Here is an 8,227-nt window from a genome sequence, read left to right as displayed (position 1 = left end):
AGGGCTCTGGGCTCCTGACTTGCTGTGTAATTGGGCAGAGGTGAGGTCTCCGCTTAAATGCCTGCTGTAATTCAGAGTGTACAATGGGATGGTTATTCGCTAGTGTCTAGCGTTCGCAGCCTGCCCCCGCTGTATTGGAGAGGTGTCCAGCAGCATTGTGTCACGCAGGTAAGAAGAGTGTAATGATGTCATGTTTATTAACCCACACACCCATGTCACCTTCCACAACAAATGTTGGAAGGTGATCCCCTATTTTCACAGACTGGACACAAAAGGTGACAGAGATACCTTTGACAGACACACCATGGCTGACTCTATCTGATTGGGTTCAGGTGTAATCTAGTAAGGCCATTTTTGCCTGACTCATTCAAAAGGCAAACACAGGCATCTACTGACACACAGTGGCCTCTGACCTTTCCTGACCAAAACACAGGTATTCTCACCTATTCTGAGCAGGCAGGTCAACACACCGTTAACAATGACAACCGGGTCTCCATGCCGTATGGACTGGGCAAAGGTTTGGCAATATTATCCAACCATAACCAACCGTGACTCAGTGTTCAGGAAGAACCGAGCCTACTGTAACCAAGCCTTTCACTAATAAACAATTCCCTTGTGTTGCCATTTACCCAGCATTCCCTGCTAATCCACTCAATGTTCATTAGACTTGGAGAGCCTCCGAGCTGTCCTAGATCAGTCAAACCCCAGTGACCATGCCATGGGAACAAGCTTCCCGGACAACGACCTGTCCTACGGCCGTCACGGTCGCCGTCACAGCTGCTGTGGAGCAGTAGGACAGATCAGCTCCACCCCTCGCAGAAAAGAACACGCTGCTTCCTGAGTGCATTGGGGAAGTGTCGGAAGCCTGGAGCTGCATACGTGCTAAGTGGGCTCAATCACGTGATGGGCTGTGACAAGTCGGCCATCCTTGGTGTCCTTGGGCCCCTTGCGAGCCAGCATACAAGCCTCCGCAGGCCCTCCGATTGGTACAATCCAACTGCAATAATATTGAGTGGAAAGAATTCAGTGGAAAGAAAATAGTTGAAAAATGATTGAATAAGCAAGTGCGTTGAATGAGTAGCAGTTCTTTGGACTGAGTTCTGGGCGGGTACAGTACACAATATACAGTGGGGAGAACAAGTATTTGATGCACTGCCAATTTTGCAGGTTTTCCCACATACAAAGCTTGTAGAAGTCTGTCATTTTTATCATAGGTACTCTTCAACTGCGAGGGATGGAATCTAAAAATCCAGAAAATCTCATTGTATGATTTTTAAGTAATTAATTTGCATTTTATTGCATGACATAAGTATTTGATACATCAGAAAAGCAGAACTTAATATTTGATACAGAAACCTTTGTTTGCCATTACAGAGATCATACGTTTCCTGTAGTTCTTGACCAGGTTTGCACACACTGCAGCAGGGATTTTGGCCCACTCCTCCATACAAACCTTCTAAAGATCCTTCAGGTTTTGGGGCTGTCGCTGGGCAATACGGACTTTCAGCTCCCTCCAAAGATTTTCTATTGGGTTCAGGTCTGGAGACTGGCTCGGCCACTCCAGGATCTTGAGATGCTTCTTACGGAGCCATTCCTTAGTTGCCCTGGCTGTGTGTTTCGGGTCATTGTCATGCTCTTACTGAGGGAAGGAGGTTGTTGGCCAAGATCTCGCAATAAGTTGCACCATCCATCCTCCCCTCAATATGGTGCAGTCGTCCTGTCCCCTTTGCAGAAAAGCATCCCCAAAGAATGATGTTTCCACCTCCATGCTTCATGGTTGGGATTGTGTTCTTGGGGTTGTACTCATCCTTCTTCCTCCAAACATGGCGAGTGGAGTATAGACCAAAAAGCTCTATTTTTGACTCATCAGATCACATGACCTTCTCCCATTCCTCCTCTGGATCATCCAGATGGTCACTGGCAAACTTCAGACGGGCCTGGACATGCGCTGGCTTGAGCAGGGGGTCCTTGCGTGCACTGCAGGATTTTAATCCATGGCGACATAGTGTGTTACTAATGGTTTTCTTTGAGACTGTGGTCCCAGCTCTCTTCAGGTCATTGACCAGGTCCTGGCGTGTAGTTCTGGGCTGATCACTCACCTTCCTCATGATCATTGATGCCCCACTAGGTGAGATCTTGCATGGAGCCCCAGACCGAGGGAGACTGACCGCCATCTTGAACTTGTTCCATTTTAGAATAATTGCGCCAACAGTTGTTGCCTTCTCACCAAGCTGCTTGCCTATTGTCCTGTAGCCCATCCCAGCCTTGTGCAGGTCTACAATTTTATCCCTGATGTCCTTACACAGCTCTCTGGTCATGCCATTGTGGAGAGGTTGGAGTCTGTTTGATTGTGTGGACAGGTGTCTTTTATACAGGTAACGAGTTCAAACAGGTGCAGTTAATACAGGTAATGAGTGGAGAACAGGAGAGCTTCTTAAAGAAAAACTAACAGGTCTGTGAGAGCCAGAATTCTTACTGGTTGGTAGGTGATCAAATACTTATGTCATGCAATAAAATGTGATTTTCTGGATTTTTGTTTAAGATTCAGTCTCTCACAGTTGAAGTGTACCTATGATAAAAAATGACAGACCTCTACATACTTTGTAAGTAGGAAAACCTGCAAAATCGGCAGTGTATCAAATACTTGTTCTCCCCACTGCATGTGTAATTCTGACTTGTGCTGGGATAGTGAATGTTTAGGATCCTCACTTACGAATGTCAAATAATTAATGTGACTTGACTCCTTTTAGCCTGATGTTAGACCCAGAAGGGCTCTGGGCTACTGCCATGCATTTGAAGTGACAGCCCTGTAATCCAGCAGAGGTGAGGTCTCTCTCAAATGCCTGCTTTAATTCAGAGTGTCTGGTGTCAGCCGAGGACAAAGCTACGATGAGAAACCTTATCAGGGACAGAGTTCATCAGAATAATGGACGGTACTTTAAACTGTGGCCCTGTCCCCAGTGGCTGCTGGCTGAGGTGTGTCCGACTGCGCTGTTCTAACTATGGTCAGCTAAATGTTTTGCCACAACAAAGAAGGTAGAAACCGGTTAGAAACAGTGTCTCACTGAGGACTGTGTCTTGTGATCATGCAGTGAGCTCCCAAGGCTGTCTACAGAGACCAGCTGACAACATCACCGCCAGATAAAGGAGACTGAAAGACAACCGTCCTCTGCAAAAGAAATCTAAACAGATCCATCCGTTTCCTTGGCAACAGTTAATTTTGAACATTACTCTCAGGTAAAGGACAAGAAGAATCAAGGCTGGTTTTGTCCGTCGGGTAAACGTTCTGTAAATAAAGGCTGACAGAGTCCATGATAACTAATACCGTGGGAGTCTCACAGGCTCTGGGAAGACTGACTGTCACCCCAAGGACCATAGATCTCTTACAAGGAGTGGACAAAATAACAGAAACACCCGGCGATATATTAACATCAAGGACATGATAAGAAGTAGGGCCACACTTTGACTTCAGAACGGCTCCAATACTTCTTGGAATACTGTCATATAAGTCCCAAAATGTGTGTAGTGGGATATTGCACCATTCAAGAAGAAAACCGTCCATTTCTTGAAGGAGGTGGAAATCTACTTCGCATTTTGCACTCCCTGAAGTTCCCATAAAGGTTCAATTAAGTTGTGACTGGGGAGGCGATGGAAGGCATTTGACATCAGCCCAGTGTTCATAAAACCACTCTAAATTTGTTTAGCAATGTGTATTGGGGCAATGTCTTCCTGGAATATTGGACGATCATGAGGAAACAGTGGATGCACCATATTGTCCGGTAGAATTGGCCTCACATAGGTGATATTTCTTGGCTGTTATAAAACCACGTTGAGCAATCATTAGACCCAATGATACCCATGAGATGGCTGCCCACACCGTTCCAAATCCCATTGGCAGCAGGCATTGTGGGCATCCCTTGGCTTTTTCCAAACGTAAACCTGTCTGGATGTAGTGAAAGATGACTCGTCAGAACCATGTGACTTTTTTCAGTTGCTCAGCGGTCCAGGTTTTGTTGTGGGTCTTTGTGCACTGGCATTGTATACAAGCCAGTTTCCGAATGGCTGCCCTGAAGTTCACAACATACAGTTTGTTTAGTCTAGGTCACAGAGGCTTCAAGGAGATACAAGTGAAAATTGGAAAGAAAGGAGTTTTGTTAGTGATTCTGGTATTTGTACAATTCTTAGATAAAGATGTCTAGAGGTCTTAGCTATTGGCCACTGGTAGCACGTATCCAGTTTAGAGCACATTCTCTCCAGTTAGGTGATAACCATCCTGAATTCCCCTGCAGTATGCAGAATCTCAGAGCCGTCTGCTAAATGACAAAAATGTAATGGCAGATAGGCCAGAGTCACAGACTAAGTGTGTTTCCTCTAAAAGTGTGTCCAACTGACATAAGGTCTTATGACCTGATGTAGTATACTTCTCACATGAGAACTAATTGTCACACTAAAGTTTGGGTTGATTAAATAAAGAACATTGGAGCCACAGACTATAGTATGTACAGTATATACCAACATAGCGATGTCACACTTTTGACAATTTCTGCTGTGTCTTTAGACTCAGTGGATTTATATTTATTTGTAGCTCCAAGAACATTTGCTATTCTCCCCATTATTTCAAACCTACAGGACTAAGTAATTTCTGCAGTGACAGAAAGAATGATCAAGGAACTCTCAACCACTTCTAAACATAAAAAAAGAGCTATTGTCTCTGTGGAAAACCTACTTCACTAGCTACCTTTTATCATTTCCCTGTTTCGTGCTTCCATGACTACCTTGTTTTCAGCTTCATTTCACACTGACGTAGTTAATAATAGACCCAGTCCAAGGTAGCCTGAAAGACTAGCTCATCTGTCTCACTTCAAATAGATTTATAATCATTCCTGTCTGCAGGTAAGACTGTTTAGATGCGATGAGAATAAAAGTACATTCTTGCATATCATTTATTCTTTAAAGAAACAAATCTTGAATTGTGCAATTTTGCTGCTATTTAGTGGATTTTGAGAATGCAAATCTGTTATTTAAACAGAATATGAACAAAATAGAATAACTGATATGTGAAAAGGTGGTGATGCTACATTTACCATCAACATAGCCTTACATTTAATACATTTCCACATTGCATTTCAGCAAACAAAAAATGCTATGTAAATATGAGGAATATTTGGAATTACTGACTAAATAATAACTAAGATAAGATTCCTGTACTTACTGAGAGTATGGCATTTCACATACACTGGATTGCATTTCAGTAAACAACATTTGTGATAGTTAAATTCAGGTCCCATCATTTTGTATCCAGGTAAGGGGGCATAAAACGGTCTACTTTATCTTTCCCCATTGACTTGGACATAAAAAACAGATACATGAATCCAGTTTGTCTTCAAAGCCTGATCAGCTAGTTTACTAGTGTAACAAATACATGAAATGTAGGCGTAGACTTCTATCACATTTTACTTCAGATTTTACCATTTTTTTTTTTCATAATTAGAATACCACCATTGAAATAACATTAATCTGAAACTCATCGCACAGGTTCAGGGGAACGGTGCTTTCTTCTAACTAGTAAACAGCTCGATGCTCAAAGACAGGCCCAGTCACATGGACTGGAAGCCACCCTGCCCAGCCACGCTGGCCTGGATTCCAGCTTAAGGGGCCAAGACTCCAAAGACCCCAGGGAAAAAAGTGTGCTTCTGAATAAATCAAGCCACTGAGCAAACACAATAATGCTACTTTTTTATTCAGTGTTGGCTAAATTGACTGATACACGCACCAGAGTGCTTTCATATACTCCCCTTATCTAAAGGACTGCTTGTCATGGAAAATGGGATAAACAAATTAAGATGAACAAAAACAATCTCAAGGCATATTCTTGTTTTTCTGACAAAATGTAGTCAAGTTCTTTCCAAGTCCACAAAGCCATGTGTATTTTTTTGGTTAAGCTAATGGGAGTGTTGGAAACAGGTGAAACACCAGTGATTTGGGGTGCTTTAAACAGATACAAGGCCCACGTCTAACAACTCAAGCTGAAATCATAACTTGATATAGACTTCTGTGGGTGCACCAAACATTTGTAAGGGGTTTGCGTAGCCAGGCAAAGACCATACAGAACTGAAATATAGTTGTGGCAGTCAGAAATGTCTGCTAATGGCCAGAATCTGAGGTGGTTTTGGTCTTACCTTTTTCAGAAGGGTTTCACTATTCCTTTCCCTTATCAGCTTTTCTAGCTTCTTCATTACATTCCTGTGATAAACAAAGTCATAACCTTGAGTCAGATTTGTGTTGCATGGTCAAAAAGAAAATGCCCATGCTTTTTCAAGCTTTGTATTCCGAACGCTAATACGCTGATAGCCGTGGTATATGAGACCATATACCATGGCTATGACAACACATCACAATTTACTGCTCTGATTGTGTTGGTAACCAGTTCCTAATTACAATAAGGCATGTGATGTATAATCATCCCACGACTGAGCTCTATGTCCAGGCCTTCAGAACAGTTCTTAGGTGGCACATTAGCCATATGCCAAGCCTTCTTGCGCCTTATTACTTCAATAATGTTGTCCCAACAGTTGCCACTTGATGAAAGGCCTGGATCTACTGTAAACCAATGTGAAGCTACTGACACCAAGTGGCAAAGACCTGCTTAAAACTAAAAACATGATTCAATTACTTCAACCCTCAGTAAATGGGCTCATTATTTCACGTAATATATTATACTTATAGTTTAATGTGTAGACTATGATATTTTGTCAACACCTGCTGCCCATAGCTGTTAGAATACACCATAAATATTTCCACATCATAGTGTGTTTTTGTTTTGTTACAAGGCATGCAAAAATATGAAATTATGCCCACAGTTATAAAAATATGGAATATTTACATCTGGCACGGAATTTAGTCCAACACATTACAAAACATTTGGATTGCCTTCTGCCCATCCTAAACTTTACTAACCTCCACGTGAATTTATTAGGCACAGTCATTGTTTGTTTGAGGTTACTTTACATTTAATCTAACAGATTTTGCTGTACTATTATGGTCATGCCTGAACTCCAAGTAAAGAAGGAGACCTGGAATTAAGATGGAATGTGACACAAATAATGATAATTAACATCTGTACTGTGAACTCTAACATTATATAGGCTTATTGTTATCTAGTGTTATTATTATCTACAAAGGTAGCATATAACAAGCCCGCTGTTCAAAGGTAATTAGCCTACAATACAATATGCTAATTGAATAATATGAAAAAATCAAAACCCTTAAAGGTGCCACCTAATAAGATCTACCCTGTCTGGTTAAATTCAGTAAAAAAGTCACTGTAATACATTAAATATTCCCATGGTGCACTGGATACATATACCCCTATTATGGGATGACAGTAGCCTAGATTTTATTTGTTTGGTTCTATTTGTGTGATTTATCAAAAAAATTTGATGTGTAAGCAATTCAGTAAAAATACCTGTAATGGATAGAGCATGCATCTTTAATGGAGGGTCTTCTCGGGATTGTAATGGATAGAGCATGCATCTTTAATGGAGGGTCTTCTCTGGATTGTGAAATAAAAATCGGCTTAAGCTCTACGACTCCAAACCGAGCTCTTCTAAAGTGCTTGTACAGTACCACTTCTAGCACAAACACCTGCTGCACAAACAGGGCTGTTAAACCCGTTTATTGAGTCCTCTGTTACCACTCGATACCAAAGTGGGATCAGTACACAGTTCAGGTTTCCATAGAAGTATTGAGAAAACATTAAGCTTAGGCTATAGCCTAACATAGTAGGCCAAGGCATACCTCACAATATAAAACCCAAATACTTATCTTGAAGACAACAAAAACACCTTTCAAAGAGGTTCTCTTTTGCACTTTACAACTGGCCTAGTAAATCCCATATGGACAAGTTAAAATAGTGTAGGAATAAGGGAATAATTTAATCTTAAATCTGAATACAATTTCATGTGTTACATGTATGTTAACAACAGCTGCAGACCAGTAGTAATATGCTTCCATACTATCCATTATCCAAATGTAACTTATTCTCACAAATAGCAATAAAATGTTACATATTCTCACAAATAGCAATAAAAGGGATAAACACAAAATGACATGACTACCAATGACTAGGCTATTAAGTGGCACCAGAACTGAGTGGACATGCTGCTGTCTGGGGTAATTTAGACGTATATACAGTACCAGTCAAACACACCAACTTCTTCAAGGGTAT

This window comes from Esox lucius, chromosome 19 (genome assembly GCF_011004845.1).
Source record: "Esox lucius isolate fEsoLuc1 chromosome 19, fEsoLuc1.pri, whole genome shotgun sequence".
Classification (NCBI taxonomy): Eukaryota; Metazoa; Chordata; class Actinopteri; order Esociformes; family Esocidae; genus Esox; species Esox lucius.
The sequence above is the reverse complement of the archived record's forward strand: the minus strand, read 5'-3'. Positions refer to the sequence as shown.